Source organism: Tenrec ecaudatus, chromosome 7 (genome assembly GCF_050624435.1).
Source record: "Tenrec ecaudatus isolate mTenEca1 chromosome 7, mTenEca1.hap1, whole genome shotgun sequence".
NCBI classification, from domain to species: Eukaryota; Metazoa; Chordata; class Mammalia; order Afrosoricida; family Tenrecidae; genus Tenrec; species Tenrec ecaudatus.
Window position 1 is genome coordinate 38971920 of NC_134536.1, and position 17162 is coordinate 38989081.

General features: G+C 42.0%; 1 protein-coding gene across 14 annotated transcripts in view; it reads left to right on the forward strand.

Annotated features, from left to right (window-relative positions):
* The first annotated feature begins 404 nt into the window (after window positions 1-404).
* Window positions 405-17162, forward strand: part of EPB41L2 (erythrocyte membrane protein band 4.1 like 2) — a 235315-nt gene continuing 218557 nt past the window's right edge. For 11 of the 14 annotated variants that reach the window (XM_075554558.1, XM_075554542.1, XM_075554549.1 and 8 more), the window contains exon 1: window positions 405-563. The gene's annotated coding sequence lies outside the window, so the exon portion shown is untranslated. Of the gene's footprint in view, window positions 564-821; window positions 944-17162 lie in introns of those variants that run through there. The other 3 variants (XM_075554543.1, XM_075554544.1, XM_075554545.1) reach the window with 2 other exon arrangements.

Below are 17162 nucleotides of genomic sequence, written 5' to 3' on the forward strand. Positions count from 1 at the left end.
CATTTTCAATGCCTCTCGGTACAAGCCCTACTGCAGACGGAGGGGGCCCTACTCTGCCTATTTCTGCCCCAAGGCCTGGCCTCGTGTCCGCCACCGAAGAGGCGCCCAGTAAAACGTTTCGTCTTTGAAGAGATAACTTAAAAGTTGAGCGGGTGCTTGGGCCTGGGATTCACGGGGGAGGACACGTTATTTAAGAGTCATTCTGGGGGTCGCACCGTCCTTCCCCCGGGGGCACCGAGCCACCGCGCGCGGCGAATCCCGCAGGAAGATCCGCACCTCGCCGGCGCGGGGCGTGGCCCAGCCCTGGGGGGCGTGGCTGGAGGCGCGGGGGCGTGGCGCGACCCGCGGGGGTTTCCGCACCGGGGGCGCGTCCGGCGGGGGCGCAGGAGGGGCTTCCGCTGCGAGGGGGCGGGGCCGGCGCGCCGAGTCCTCTGACGGCCCCAGCCAGGGAATTTCAATTTGAAACCTGGAGGAGGGCGCAGGCAGACGCGGCAGCCGTGCGGCTGGGGCTTGAAGCGGGACGGGGCCCCGCGTCGACCGAGCTTCCGAGGGGCGGCGTCGGGGTAAGAAGGTGTGGGGGACTGCAGCATGGCGGGCCTGGGGTGACGGAGCCTGGGCCGAGCGCCGCGTTCCTGCCCAGCTGCAGGGGCGGCTCTGATTTCTCCGCGAGCTGCAGCTGGGAAGCTGATCCCAGGCAGGAAGCTGTGGCGGGACGGTCCCACCGAGTGGGGGTTGGGGGACCGAGCGGCGTCTTTGGCATTTTCGGCGGCTCCTTCCTGCCTTTTTCGTTCCCTCCCCGCCGGACCCGACTCTTACTTTGCGGTCTGGGTCCTGTTGCTCCAGGCCGGGTCCAGGCTTCCCCGCCCCGCGGCGGGTTCCCTCTCTCCCCTCCCCGGCCGCCGGGTCTCGTCAGAGCCGACCAGACGGCAGGGACCGGGGCTTGGTGAGGACCGCGCCGCCTCGGCCCGGGCGCCGTCGCCCCTGGGGCGCGCGTCTGGGACCCCGCGGAGCAGCCGGCGGAGGCTTCGGGCTCCATCCCGGGCGCGGGCCGCGGCGCGCGAGCTGCTCCCGGGATGGAGCCGGCCGCCTGCCCTCGGCGCCGCGCGATGCGCTCGAGGGCTCCGGGAGGATGGTTTTGGGAGGAGGAACCGCGGCGAGGACGCCGCGGTTTCGAGGCCCACGTCGCGCCGGGGGCGCGTGTGTGGCGGCGTGGGCCCGCGGGCAGCCGGGGCCGGGCGGTGTCGGGGGTCAGCAGCAGCAGCTGCGACCCCGGCGCCCGCGCGCGCCCGCGACCCCCCATTGCTGCGCGAACCGTCCGGGAGCTGCGGTGCGGGGCGCGCGTTACGTGCTCGCATCTTCCAGTTCCTGCACCCACCCTGCTCGCTTGTTTGTCTCCTCCGGGCGGGGGGGGCGGGTAGAAGCGTTTCCAGGTGAGCCAGAGACGAAGCCTGCGAGAGGGAAGGGGGTCGGACTTGCCCCTCGGGGCACTGGCTCTTGGGCGTCTGTGGACCCCCACCCCGGAGACCCTGCCCTGTTATGTGGATGACTGGGGTGGAACGTCCATCATTAGGCTCTTCAATGTCCGTGACCTCCCTTGAGGTCAGGAATTTTTGGTAATGTGAGAAGAACTGCCTAAATTCTTATTTTGGGGCGAGGGTCTCTGAACAGATCTAGGACGCCATTTACATATTTGCATTTCCGTAAAGCACCACGGCAGCCCCTGTTTTTAAGAGCCCTGGTAGTGGAATCGAGAGGGGCTGTGGATCTATTTTCCCTTTTCCGCATCACATCTTTTCCCACAGTACCTTGAAGTCGAGCGTTTGAAACGCCATGTGCATGCTGTGTATAGAAGCTTTTAAAAAAATGGCTTTCGTGGTTTTTGCTTCATTCCTCTATTTCTGTTGCCTTTTAATTCTTATCCTTGTTTTTGCGCCGTTCGCACCAGAACTCATTTCTGTTTTCTCATATCAATTTATAAACCTGTAGGGAGAATTAGCATCGTCACAGGCGTCCTATTTCCTTCCCTCAGCGTTTTGCGCGTGAGAGAAACTGAGTCAGTTTCTTGGCCACGAGGACTGTGCATTTAGAATTCTTAGGCTTGAAACAGTTTCTACTGGGAAACGGGTAGTGTTTAATCCTATTCAGTGCGGCTCTGCAGGCTCATTGCTGTGAGAAATCCCTGGATTGCTGATGCAGCCATTGATGGGGCTGCTTGGCAGTGCACTCTTGAATTGTGATAAGGGCCAAATGAGTACATCCTTCAGGATGCGAGTTTGACACAACTTTTAAAGAGCTAGGCTTTGTCACCTGTCGGTTCTAGTTATCATTTCTATAGTAAATTTGAGAAGCACAATCGGACATCCTATACTCTTATTCTTTAGAGCATCCTGGAGAACTGGTAATGATTTGGAACAAAGTGCTGGATTTAGGACTAATTTAATCCTACCCAGTCTCATTGGACAGAATTCCCACTGAAGTCAGTTATGGTCTTGTGTGCAGAAGGATGGCCGAAAACAACAGGCTGCTCCTTTACAGGAATGGGAGGGGGCTGTTTCTGGCCTTTTGAGATAGCTCTCCTTAAGACCTAGCCAGCCCTCACAGTTATTTAATCTATTACCCCTAGTCGAAGCACTGTGTGACTGAATTGAGCAACTCACCCCAGGCTTTTGATAGCTGTCTAAGTTGGATGAGACTCACTGAAAAAAATAAAAGCGATTAAAAAAATGTCACAAATCAAAGGTAGAATCTCAGCAAAAACATTACTAACTTGTGGAGAAAGACAGCTGTGTGAAAATTTGCAGCACCTGGGTATGCATTTTTAGGTCCAAATTTTGTTACAAGTTAGGAGAAGCAAATGTGCATATTTAGGGAAGAAATCTGAACAGACACCCACCAAAAAATTCCTGTGCAAATGGAAATCCAAATAGTGCGTCCTCTCCTTTGAGACAGAGCTTTGGTTCCTTAGGTGTTAGTAGGGATGGATCTGGGCTAATCATTAGATTTAGAAGTTGCCCAGTTGGCCTTGTGCTGATTTGAATTGGTGATTTTGTTAGGTCCTTTGCTTCGAAACTTAACAATTTTGTGGTTTACCCTTTCTAAATGACCAGTTCTAAAGAATTAACTTTAGAAAAACCTATCCAGCCACCAGAATCTAACAATATATCTTAAAAATCAGACCATGCCCACATATACTACCCAACTCTTGGTTTCAACTTTAAAAAAAAAGAGCAAAGATGACAAAGTAGTACTTCTACAAGTTATTTATTGGTAAAATTACTCTGTAATTAGTATTATTGCATAGTTATGTTTAACATTGAGTTTTACTCCGAATCACCAATCTTAGATTACTGTGGACAGAGAATTACAAAGGTTGCTACGTGACCATTTTATTTTTGATTGTGGGGTTTATATTTTACATAAATGGAATGCTAATTTTTTTTGAAGCTTTGCTTTCGACTTTTTTTGGGGGGGAACTGAAGCAGTGTGAAGAAGAGCAGTGGAAAGTATGAATTGCTAATATTTTTCTGTGGGAATAAAACATTTATGGTGATGGATACTTTCAAGAGTCACAATGGCATTTATAAAATATATTGTGTACTTTGAGAAAACAAAGGAAATGTGCCTACTGATCCCACCCCACCTTTATATAGAAACATTTCCAGTGGCCTTGTTTGTTTTTTCAGATTCAGAATTGCTGTACCTAACTACTGGGTACCCTTACAGATTTAAAAGCCTCAAGTCAATGTTTGTGCTGGCTTCAGTAGCCAGCAGATACGAGCCAAACCCTAATTGACCGCCCTTTTTTAGAATTCAGAATTCGTAGAGTTGGCCCTTTCCAAGTCAGCAAATCCCCTTCCCAACCCTCCCACTTCCCTTCAACACACGAACATTCCCAGCCTCTTCGGAAGGCCTGCATTTATAGATTTGTATGATTCCCCCACAGATTCCAGACAGAGCATCCTTTGGGAATGCCATGTTTTGGCACAAAACAGCAACTTGATATTCATAAGATTTCTATCATTCCTCTGCCTAGGCGGTGCTTGAGACTACAATCTGAAATTGAATTGATGCTTCCTGGTGTCATTAAAGATAGGGAAATGACATCTAACTCAAGCTGTTCTTATAAAGGAAACATTCACACCTCAGTTGGTTGAGTCTATTCTGAGTCATTCTGACCCTATAGGGCAGTTGAAATAACTGCCTCATTTTTCTTCTGTAGAGTGACTTTGGGCTTGCTCCACTCCCCTTATTGCTAAGCGGGTGAGTACTTAGGTCTGTAGAAATAAGAGGTATGCCAAAAAGCAAAGAAGTATTTTTTAATATCAGCTAGAAACAACTGATAAAATTTTTAAAATAAAGTTTGTGTATGAGAGCCATATATGTATTAGCTGTCTGAAGCAAGTACACATTATTTATAATAGTAAATGATAAGTTAATTCATATACCTTACATTGGACTTTTAGTGGCGATTCTTTGAAAGTTAGAGTTAACTTTATAGAAATTGATCATGCTTGAAATAGAAATGGGGATTTAGTTTTATTACCACTAGATATTTCTCCCTCTTATTTCGTTTATGGTTTGAGATCTCTCTAGGGTCTTAAATGCATATTTTTCATGTCTAGAAGGAAAGATAATATATGTTATACTTAGTGTTTAGAGTAATGCTTATTTTAATGAGAATTGTGTGGCTTTTTGAATTTTCTCATTACTGAAGTGATTTCTCCTTAGTCTAGAAATAGACTTCATATAGCCTACTGGTACCTTCACATGGCTTCTGGATTTCAAATATTGAAAATGGATAATTTAATGTTCTTGTGGTGATTGTGTGTTGTTGAGTCAATTTTAACTCATACTGATGCTCTCTGGCAAAGCAGAGCTGCCTTGCATGGTTTCTTTCCTCATCTGCAGTTTGCCTTTGTGGGAGTGGATTGCCGGGTCTTTTCTCCAGCAGAGAAGGCTTAATTAAAAGATGAATTTGTGTGCTTCCAATGTTTTTAAAAAAGTAAACAATTTTTATACATCCATAAGGGCTTGTAAGTCAGCCACTTCATGCAATTTTCTTCCCCCTTTTTAGACACACAATTTCTAAATTGTCTACACTACTCGAGACAAGAATGCTCTTTGATGAGTCTTCATTTTTGCCTGACTCTTTGGCCATCTGTATGCCTAAGCAAAGATCAGTCTACAGCAGGTCAGTCATCAAAACTGTACCAATACCATTGTGCACCAGCTCTCAGAGTTAAGCTTTTTTTCTTTATTTTTCTGTTTCTGGTCTTCTCTGCTGTCAGTTGGCACCCCCCCCCACCACACCCCCACCCCTAACACTTCTGATCAGCTGACCCCTCCCTGGGGCTAGGGTATGCTTGTAGGCTCAGTATTCACACAACTTTGAAAACTTTTGACTTACTAGCTCCTATTTTCTCTTGTATTTAGCCTCTGTGGCACATAAACAGGTACCAATGGACCATGTTCGAATCCCCCAGTTGCACTCAGTGAGTGGATACAAGTGGTTACTGTAGTGAGCACACCAAGCTTATTGGCTCCCTTTAACCTTTAGTTCTAGAAGGTTTTTTCTTTATTTTTTTAAATGATGGGAAGATTTTCCTGCTTTGACGGCACCCAATAGCAAACAGCTCAAAATTTTCAAAAGCTCAGTATATATATTTTTCTCTGCAGGTTTCCCCTTTAAATATAAAATTACAATTCTCTCAGTAGTTTGGGTGGGGCTCAGGTTTTCTTTTTAAGCCCCTTACTCTACTTAGGCTTCAAACAAAAAAACCTTTTCAGGCAATTCTTAACTCACCCTTTAGCATATCTAATCAAATATAGGCTGAAGGGGGAACTTACAAGTTTTTGTAATCGTGAATGGTTTCCTATAATACATTACCAGGTAGAAATGTTGAGTACCAATAGTGCAGTCAAATAAACATATAACCCTTGATTTTTAAAGTAATAGCCAATATACACGATTCACATCTGGACTGTATCTATTTATGAACATATGAGCTGGGGCCTCTGGTAGGACGGTTCTAGTAGGCACTGGCCTCCTACTAATGTTAATCTGCTAGACCATGCCAGAAGCACTTTCTTCCTTCTCTGCTGCAGCGTATCATTCCTTCAATCTTGAGCCAACAGTTGGTAGCCAAGGGCTTAATCATTGCACCACCAATGCACCTTTTAATAATTTTAGTCATGTGTTAAAATAGTCATAGATGAGAATAAAGTGAGCTAATGATTCACATAGTACTTGGAATCTGTGAAAAGTATTATGTTAAGAAAAGATGTAGTAGACCATTTGGTAATGTATGGTAAGCAATTTTTTTTGTTACAGTAGTCAGGAAAAATTATCTCTCTGGAAACAGTCTTTGGTTCGAAACTTGTAATTTCCTTTGCTGATCACAAGTTAAAACCACTTTTTAACAAATGCAGTACAGTATCTTATAGAATGTTTGAACTTTTAGAAAACTTTGTCTTATCAATCATCTATTTTGGTGTAGTGCACAATAGATTATATACAAGGTGTGGTGTGGGAGCTGAGGCGGGGAAGGGCTTCAAAAAGTTTATTGAAAAATGTCATTATTGTATAGATTGTGATCAGAGTTGTATGAGTCCCTAATAAAATGTTTTAAAAAAAGAAGAAAAATGTCATTATCCTGTATAACCCAACTGAGGAGAACGAATAAGAGAATTGTAGGTGAATGGATACATTGGATGGTTGGTGTAAGACATGGTGGGGTAGGATAGGGGAGGGGGGATAAAGTGTAGTTGATATCAAAGAGTTCAAGAAGAAAGAAAATGTTTTGAAAATGATGGTGGCAGCAATTGTACAACTATGCTCGCTCTAAATGAAGTATGAATTGTTATACCTGTAAGAGCTCCCAATAAAATGATTAAATAAATAAAAATGGAGGAAAAAAGTCATTATCTTTTCATTGCATTTTTTCCTATGAGTTTTTGAGGCACCCTGCATATTGGCACATATTTTGGATCAATTGTCAATAATGTAGGGTGAAGGCAGGTTATTTTTCCTTTTGGTTGTTAGGATGATAGAGATAACTAATTCTGAGTGTAATTGCGAGCATGTACCTGATATATTCTTTGCTGTAACCTCAGTTAGCTTGCTGAAGAAGACTATTGGAGAGTGAACTTATGCTTAAACCTCTACATATGATATTAAAAGGTGATGCTTATAAATCTGGTACATCTCTTTTTCTACGTGGAACTGATTTACAGAGATATCCTCCAGCTCCCCCCTCCCTTCCCCGCAACATTTTAAAGAAGTTGAGTATATTAAGAAATCAGGAGGTGATACATATTTTAGATTTTTCCTGGAAAATTGGAAGCACTAGGCAACCACTAGTGGGCTTAGGCTCTTCTTCCTCTATTTTAATACCATCTGAAAAAGCTTTAGAGCTCCTGCCCCTTTATGTGGATTATCTTCTCTTTCCTTTGTCTCAGTCTCTTCTACTTCCTTAGACTTTTGAGTTTATGCCTCCTTTACATAATACCAACTGAATGATGCAAAAAGACTTAGAGGATCCTTATGATTTTAAAATGGGTGTTCCCAGCATATGGGCCTCTTCACCTCTGGGTTTAGCAGTCCTTACGGGTCTCTCCCTCTGAAGATTGTCCTTTGAATCATATGATCCTCCCAGTTCAAAACCACCAGCTGCTTCTCTGAAGAAAGACTGGGCTTTCTACTCCTGTAAACAGATATAATTTTGGAAACTCACAGGGGCAGTTCTGCCATGTCCGATAGGGTTGCTGTGGGTTGGCATCGACTTGATGGCAGTGAGTTTGGTTTGGCTTGCCATGCAGTAAGCCCTCTGCAACTTGTGGAAGGAATGTAGTACTTTTTAAAGGTTCCTCTTACACTTCATGATTCACTGGTCATAAACAGGTTTTCAGGTTCTCTGAAGCCTCGTGTTGATATCCCAGAAGTTTGTATAGTTGTGCTATACAAGGAATCTTGAAAAAGTTCATGGACAAATGGAATTAAAAGATAGAAATTTTCATTGAACTTTTTGAGGCCTCCTCATCTTGGTGAATTGTTGCGTGGGCTGATGGAGCAGATGGATGGACACGGCTGTCTGCTGGTCTCATGATTCCTGCTGCCACCTGTACCACTACCACATATTACTCTGCATGTACCGCTGTGGCTTATCCTGCAGCCATGTGAACTGGTTAACGGTTTGCATCACCTGTAAGACATACTAAAATAGAATCACTTTTTTCTCCTCTCAAGGGATTATACACATATTTCCCTTTTACAATGCAAATGGCATTCCACAGAGTGCTGCTTGTATAAAAATTAGACTAGTATAAAGGTTGGACTTCTGACCTAGAGGTTTCATGATAGATTTCTGCTACCAGAGGCACTGTAATCCTTTAGGTTTTATTTTCTGGTGTTTTTGTTTTTGATTTGTTTCTTCCTCTGGACAACATGACTTGGTTTTTCCATTTGGGATAATAGTGCTTACTGGATGTGTATCATGGAAGATGGAGTAGTCACTTCCTTATCTCTTTTTCCATATATGCCTGCAGTGAATGACATGGAGGCCACAGCTGAATTCCTTTGGCTTCACCAGAGAGGAGGGGAATCCATGTCCACACCAGCCCAAGGCTGATAGCCACCAGGCAGAGGCCTGTCTTCACCTATTCTGACTGACACCAGCCGCTCCTCCGATGGCACTGCACTCTGCTGGTTCCGATAGTGTGTTGAAATCACCACTCACAACACACAGGCAATACTTACAATTACGGGGCTTTATTAGAGGAGTTGCCACAAGCCAGGATTAAGTCTTTGCTCCACCACACCATCTCTTCTCACCCAGTAGCTAAATCTTTCTCAGGCCTTAGCTTCTCAGCCATATGGTCCCTTGGCCTCATGCCTCTGTTGGGCCAGGAAGCCAGCCTACTGCTCTTGTCTCATAGTCTCAGCACTGTTCCTCTGTTTTGTCTCGGTCTCCTTGCCTCGGTCTCTGGTGCCTCCGGTCTCGGCCTCCCCCACTTCAGCTAGAGATCTTGAACTTGCTTTGCTGATTGGTCTCCTTCCAGTGGCCCTGGGATTTCTCTCTCCTCCTGCTTCAAAGATAGTTCATCCTTACAGCCAGGGGAGTGGCAACTAAAACAGACCAATCCCCTGTATTAGTGTTAAACAGGCCCTGTTTACATAATCCCACCCAGTCATTTGGTGGGCATTAACAGAGGAATGGATAAAAAACGCCCTTTTAAGAAATTTCACTCCACCACAAGTCACCTTTTGGCTCTTCTAGCTATTGTCTCCTTCACATGTAAAAAATTATCTCCCCTGTTGTCAGTGATGCCTTCCATAGTTAACTTTTATAGTCACCATTAACCCTTGACATTTGAATCTATCATCTGATCAACTTCTTTCTCCCAACATATTAGACCAACTGAGCCTTGTAAAGTGCTTTGGTTGCATGCGCTTTCTTTGACTACTTTTTGCTTTATCCTGAAGCTATTACTCTTACTTCCCCCCTCATTTGCTTAGGTTTCTTTGTCCTCATCCTTAATTTAGCCCCAAACTCTGTTGAAAACTATAAAGTCCTTGCCATTAGGACGAACAGAAAGTAATTTCTCAGTTCAGTTTTGTTTGTTTGCGTTCCTCTTTCTTTTTTTCCTTGGACACATCCTTCCAGGGCTGTCCCGGCTCCTGAATGGGTTACCTCAAGATTTGCTGAGCAGCTGTATCCTGGTAATTCTACCCTGGGAATTATTTCTTTTCTGCGATCTTTGTCCTTTTCTTGGCTTAACTCTATTTTAGAAGAGCACATGTCCAATATTTTCCCAAGAAATATAAGTGGAAATGTGAGTTAAGATTTTTTTCTCTCTTAAGATCTAATATATATTAAGGTACCTTACCCATTCTTAACTTGGTAGTTCATGATAGTTTTTTCTCAGAATTTTGAAAATTTTTTCTATTCTAGCATCTAAGTTTTGCTGATAAGTGTGGTAGTTACATGATATGGTGTCAATTTGAGGATTAAGAGTGTAGGGGTGGAGTCTTGCCTGTCAGTTAGATCATACCCAATGAGGCCTCTGTGTGGGCATGGATTTCTGAGGATTATGGTAACTCCTGGATTTCCTCCTTGGAGGTGGGAGAATCTCTCTTGGCTCACTCCCTTGGAGACATCCCAGAGGAGAAGCCACATGGGCCTACACTGATACAACTCTGGGAGCTGGAGAAGCCATGTGGAGACCCCTACCAGTGCTGACATGCTTTCAATGCCATTGGATCCACAAGACTTCCCACCCACTGGCCTGTGATCTTCCTATATTTGGTGTCATTGCATGTGTTTTTTGAGTCTGAAGAGGACTTTATAGTTTGGTATTGGACATTTGGGCTGATAATGGACTTAAGGACTTGATATGGACTGGGCTGGGCTGTTTCTCAATATTCAATTGTCTTGTATGTAAACCTCTTATGTACATATGCGCGTCTATGGATTTGTTTCTCTAGTCAACCTGGACTAACGCAAAAAGATTGATGCAAGTCTAGTTTTTGCTTCTGTGTATGTGGCTGGTTAGGAGTGGCTTAGGTGTTTGGTTTTTAACTGCAGATCAGTGCTTGGAAACCACCAGCCACTCTGCAGGAGAAAGATGAGGCTCCTATTCTTACAGAGAATTACAGTCTTGGAAACCCACAGGGGCCCTTCTACCCTGCTGTAGGATCACTATGAGTCAGAATTGACTTGTTGGCAGTGAGTTTTGGTTTGTCGTGGCTGGTTCTCTTCAGAAGTTTCCAGGATTTCCTCTTTGAACATCGTGCCTTGACATTTCATGATGGCTTTGTCTTGGTGTCGTCTTTTCTCATTTTTTGTGTACTTGGTGGGCCTTTTCAACTTGGAAATACTTGTCTTTCTGAAAATGTCCTCTATTCTTTGATAATTTATTTGTTCTTTCTGGAACTTTTATTATTTGGATGTTGAATTTCCTAGATTGATGCTCTTATTTTGTTATCTTTTCCCTCTCATCTCCAGTATAAGCTCCATTTGCCCTGCTTTTTGAAAATATCTAATATCTTCATTATTTTCATCTAATCCCTCTGTGAAATCTTCCCTCAGTCACTGGCACCTTGCCTCCCTTTTCTAAGCTTGTTCTTTGGTTACTGACTGTTTAAGATCACGAATGGATTGCCTCCATTTTGGCCTGTGACAGTCCTGGACACTCACAGGGGCAGTTCTACCCTGTCTAAGAGAGTGGCTATGGCATCGACGTGATGGCAGTGAGTTGTTTTTTTTTTAATGCAGTGGGGCTTCCAAAAATTTGTGGAAAACCTCCATTATCTTTGAATTCCAATTCCCCGCAAACGTTGGGAAATCCCCCTGTGCTGTATGTTTCACTTTTTGATTATTGACTCTGGTGTAAATGGTTAAGCTCTTACATACTAGATAAAAGGTTGGCAGTTTGGACTCACCTGGAGTTCCCTCAGAAGTCATTCTTCAAAAGGTCGTAGCTTTGAAAAACTATTGGGCAGTTTTGTTCTGCACACATGGGTTACTATGAGTCAGAATAGACTCCATCGACACATTAGTTTCCTAGGGTTGCCATGACAAAGTACCACAAATTAGGTGGCTTACAAGATGAGAGATTTTTTTCCTGGACTTTTTGTGGTAAGGAGTTAGTCAGTATGTTAGCCTGGTCTTGCTCCCTGTGAAATTCTAGGTCAGCAGTTCTCTACATGTAGGTTGCAACCCCTTTGTGGGCGAAACGACCCTTTCACAGGGGTTGCCTAAGACCATCAGAAAACACTTATTTCCGATGGTCTTAGGAACTGACACCCACCTATCTGCAGATATGCCCGCATATAAGTACCCAGCGTGAAGACCGTTATCCATACTACACTATGCTTCAAGACAAAATTTCATTTATTTGTAATTAGAAATGAATAGTTCACAATAGATCATCATTTCACAATTGTTTTTGTGATTAATCAGTATGCTTTAATTATGTTCAATTTGTAACAATGAAAATACATCCTGCATATCGGATATTTACATGACAATTCATAACAGTAGTAAAATTACAGTTATGAAGTAGCAATGAAAATAATTTTATGGTTGGGGTCACCACAACATGAGGCATTAGGAAGGTTGAGAACCATTGTTCTAGATGATGATCCTATCTTATCTCTCCCAGCTTCTGATAACTTCTGGAATTCTGAGCTTGTAGGTACATCTTTACATGGCTGTCCTTTCTGTTTGTCTTTGAATGTTGACTTAATTGATAATATCTTCAGAGATCCTATTTCAAAACAAGATTACCTTCACAGATACCTGGGGATTAAAACTGAACTATAACTTTTTGGGGACAAAATTGACTCCATAGTAATCTCAACCTTAGTTGTTTTGTTTTATTTGGCTTATTCTAGTACACTGTTCTCATTGGGTAAAGTAGAAGGGTAGTGAAAAAGAGGAAGGCCCTAAAGGAGGTAGATTGGTATCATGGCTACAACAATGGGCTCAAGATTAGGGACACTTGTGACAATGGCGCAAGAGGAGGCAGTGAGTTTGTTCTGTGGTGCATAAGGCCTGTATGGGTTGGAAGCAATGGAATGGCATCTAACAACAAAAACAGCATCCTCATTGGGTAGATCAGTTCCCAAGGTTCAGAATAGGTACTCTGAAAATATTTGTCAGAGCCACCACCACCTTCTCTCCGAAACAGGCGAGGTGATGGAACAGGTTTCAACCGAAGATTCCAGACTAAGATAGACTAGGTAGAAAACCGATGACTCTTTCCACAGCCAGCCACTGAAAACCCAATGGATCACAAGAGTCTGATTGGCCACCCATCATTGAGATGTAGAGCAGGAGTGGTAACACTTGTTCCATCATTGTGGGTGGGGTTGCAGTGAGATTCATAGCAGCTTAACATTTGCTGTGCAGCCCCTCGCCTCTGGCCTTATGGGCCCTAGAGCTTTGAGCCTCTCTTAAGCTCCTCTTGAGAAGGAACCTCCTGTCTTCTGACTACACAGGTTTGGAGAGAGATTGTGTGTATTGTGTGTGTACATGCACATGTGAGATCAATACTCTATTTACTTTTAGTCAGTAAAAGTAAATTTTAATTTTCTCACTTTTAGCTCCACTTCTTCCTCCAGCCCTCAAAGGTGCCTGGAACCTTCAACTTTAAGACCTAGGCTTTTCCAGCAGCCTACCTTGCATGCAGGAATAAAGGTTTTAGCTTTCTTTGCTCTGCTAATACAGTTAGTTCATAACATCTGCTTTCCATCTTTGAAAGTTCTGTTGACATATCTCATCCAATGGGCCTGTCCCCCTTTGATTTTGTTTTTGTGCATTTAAAGTTTCCTTTTAAAATGTCCTTTTAGTGTGGCTTGTGGAAGGAGTAGAAATAAACTCATGTTCAGTGCGCTGTACTAGGGTTTTTTACATTGTTAAAAATAGAATTCTCCAAATTCCTGGGGTGCTCAGCGTTTGGTAAGGACTGGGACTGTCTTAAAACTCTTCCTTCTCCTGTCAGATGATGGCTTTTGTAGAGAAAGATTGCAGTAAAACACCTAAAAGAGTTACTGAGTCAGCATCTGTGATGGGTAATAATAGATTAAGTGACATCATCAAATAAGCAGATGGTTCCTAGTTAAAGTTAGTAAATTTAATTTTTTCCCATGAAATTGATGATTAATGCAATATAAACTCACATAAGTCTTATCAGACTAGATTGGAAAATACATAGTAAAATTAAATTTGACAAATATATAACAAATGGCAATCATTTTTATAGCTTGTGGAATATTGTAATTTGACTTGACTTCTGGTGGCATACATAAATTTGAATATTCTTTGAAGGTGATTGAAATACTCTTTGAACTCATGTGGGCTCTGATGAATACTGTTAGGGTAAAAAAAATACCACTGCAATATAAATAGAAACGAGATTTACAGTAATTTGAGGGCACCTTTGTGGGCTTTTTTATGATGGGTTTTGGAGATGAAATTAAACTGGATGTTCTGGATGAGGTACGATTGAGAGTCAGTAGCAACTGACATGTGAAGAAGCTTCTGGAAGATCTACCACATGCTTTGTGGTGGTTATGTTGCCTGAGTGTTTTAGAGATTTATAAATCCAAGCTCTCTGTTTCATCAGGCAGGTAGAAAATAGATAAAGACAATATCACCCCACAAGTGTGGTAGTATGTTCAATGATTTGAGGTGGTAGATGGATGAATCTCTTTTTTTAATTTTTAAAAAAATTTTTTTAATTTTTTTATTTAGAGAGTGAGTGAGAGAGTGTGTGTGTGAGTGAGGGAGTGAGTGAGTAAGTGAGTGAGACTGAGTGAGTGAGTGAGTGAATTAGTGAGAGTGAACTAGTGAGTGAGTGAGAGTGAGTGAGAGTGAGAGTGAGTGAGTAAGTGTGAGAGAGAGTCGAATCTTTAATAGTTAAGTATGTATATGTGTCAACTTATATGGGAAAGTGATATATGTTCCTCTCAACTATGATTTTACTGATACTTAGCAAAAAATAGCTTAAATGTTAAATAAATAATGATAATATAGGTAATGTATGGTCTTGTCAAAAATCCTAAAGTAAATATGGGAATAATTAAAGTTTTAGAAGCATTGTGTTGGTTCAAAATAAGATTCTAGTCAAGGTGATATTATGTGATATATTTCTCCTTTCTCATGATAGATAACAATATAACTCTGTATACATTGGCTGTGGCATAGATTTCTAAATTAAAGAAAAAAATTTAATAGTACAATTTTCCATTTTTAAAGATTTTTTGAAAAAATTTCTAAATGAAATCTTAGAATATTTTCTTATTAGAGTCTTGAAATATTTCTGCACCATCAGTCCGACAGGTAAAGAAAAGTAGGTCAGGAAGTAAGTAAACTTATCCAGTCATTAAGAGTTGAGCGATGAAACTTCAGGCATAGGCAGCGTCTCTTTCTGTACAGCGCTTTTTGCTCTACACTATACCCCTAGACTGTTAATGGGGTTACTACCAGTGGACATTTTCCTGGAGAAGCCAGCAAGTCTACGAAGCTGTGGGTGGCTAAAGGGCTGCCCTTAGCTCTTAAGTATTTCTAGTCTGAAACCTGAAGGTAGACAGAGCTAGATCTTCTGAAAATAGTCTGATAATTTGTCAACATTTTGAAATACTATTGGTTAAAAAAAAAGGAGTTGAAGTCCTTTGGGATTATTGGAAAATGATGCCAGGTGCTTGCTAAGGGTTTGGAAAGCTTATGTGGTGGTGGTCATGTGCTAGGCAGCAGTTCCTGTTGAGCTTTCATCTTCTGAGCCATTTTGTTGTGGTAATTTTCAGTTTTTCTTAGTGCTTGCTGCTTAGCCGCTTTAAAAACTGGCAGAAAAGCTGCCAAATGAACATCTTCTTTGACATTTTTTGTCTACTTCTCTTAAGTAGAAAAAAGGTAAACTCTCCCCACTCTTTAAATTAAGTGTATAAATGCTGGAAATGGGAAAGGTTTGAGTGCTAAGTAAAGCATTATGTCCACTGCCAGAGGGATCGAGAATGCATACATGGACTTGTAACTAAAACGTTGTGGATCTTACCTATTGAAACCAAGATTCGTAAAGCCTGTATTGTAATTAATGCCAAGATTATCTTTCAAATTATACACATATGGGAATGTGAGTGCGTTCATTTTCCCTATCCTTTCTCTGCTCCAAAACAGAAAAATAAAGGTGTGTGAAAATATTCTTAACTTTTGCAGCTTTGCAGTGAAGAGCCAGAGTTATGTGCCACATGTGGTGCAGATGTGACTCCAGCTTTTCTCCTGATTGTGCCAGTTCACTTTCTTCCTCCCAGCTGCACACTTAAACGTGACGACTTGAGAGTGATTCTAGAAATTCTATAGATTCTTCCTATGTGTGCCTTGTTCTGTGTAGCGCATATGGTGGCAGTGAAGGACAACATGGCGCATGTTTGCATGCCTTAATTTATTTGTTATACTTGTAGAAGTCTTTTTCACTTCTTATTGTGAATTTTAGTTTTTACTTTTCATTTTTGTTTTTCACTTTTTATTGTGAATTGGTTAAAGGTCTACAGAGCATATCAGTTTTCTATTCAACAGTTCATATACATTTTGTTTTGTGTTACTGATTGTAAGTACCCACAACTGTAATATCACTCATTCCACCTTTACTCTGTGTATTATTATTATTCCTTTTTTCTTCACCCTTCTTGCCCTCCCAACACTGTCCTTGAGCAAATTGTGCCCTTTTCATCTCAAATGGTCAATTTCCTGAAGACTGTGTACCTCTCTAGTATCATTGTTTTATACATATATTATTTTTAATTTAAATTATTTCTCTAATATAATTAACCACTTAAAAATGTATTATTAAATCATTTTACTGGGGGCTCGTACAACTCTTATCACAGTTCATCCATCCATTGTGTCAAGCACATTTGTACATATGCTGCCATCATCATTCTCAAAACATTTGCTTTCTACTTGAGCCCTTGGTATCAGCTCCTCGTTTTTCCCCTCCCTACCCGCTCCTCCCTTCCCCATGAACTTTAATAATTTATAAATTATTATCATTTTGTCATGTCTTACACTATCCGACATCTCCCTTCACCCACTTCTCCGCTGTCCGTCCCCCAGGGAGGGGGTTATATGTAGTCTAGCTAGTATCATGGTTAATGTGTGGACCCATCTATTGTCTGACTAAAACAGTGATTTAGCCGCGACCCTTTAATACAGTTCCTCATGTGGTGACCCCCCCAACCATAAAATTGTTTTCGTTGCTACTTCATAAGTGTAGTTTTGCAATTGTTATGAATCGGGTGACCCCTGTGAAAGGGTTGTTCCACCCCCAGGTTGAGAACCCTGGTGTAAAGGGATGGAGATGTTTTCAAGGTAAGTTTTAATATAAGATGTTTGAGGCTCATTCATTTTTACCTACTTTGTGGAGAAAATGTTGTAAAATATTCTTTTCTTAATAGGCCATAGAGACATGATGTTGGAAAAATATTTTACTAATGAATTAAATGATATCTTTATAGCAACTTTAAGGAAAAAGCTGGCAGTGATTGTTACTAAAAATTTAGTCTTTGTTATCTCCTGTTCATTATATTTTTGGCAGTTTTATGGTGACAAGGACTGCTGATCAGATTAAAAGATTTCATAGAAATTTGAAGGGAAACCTAATAA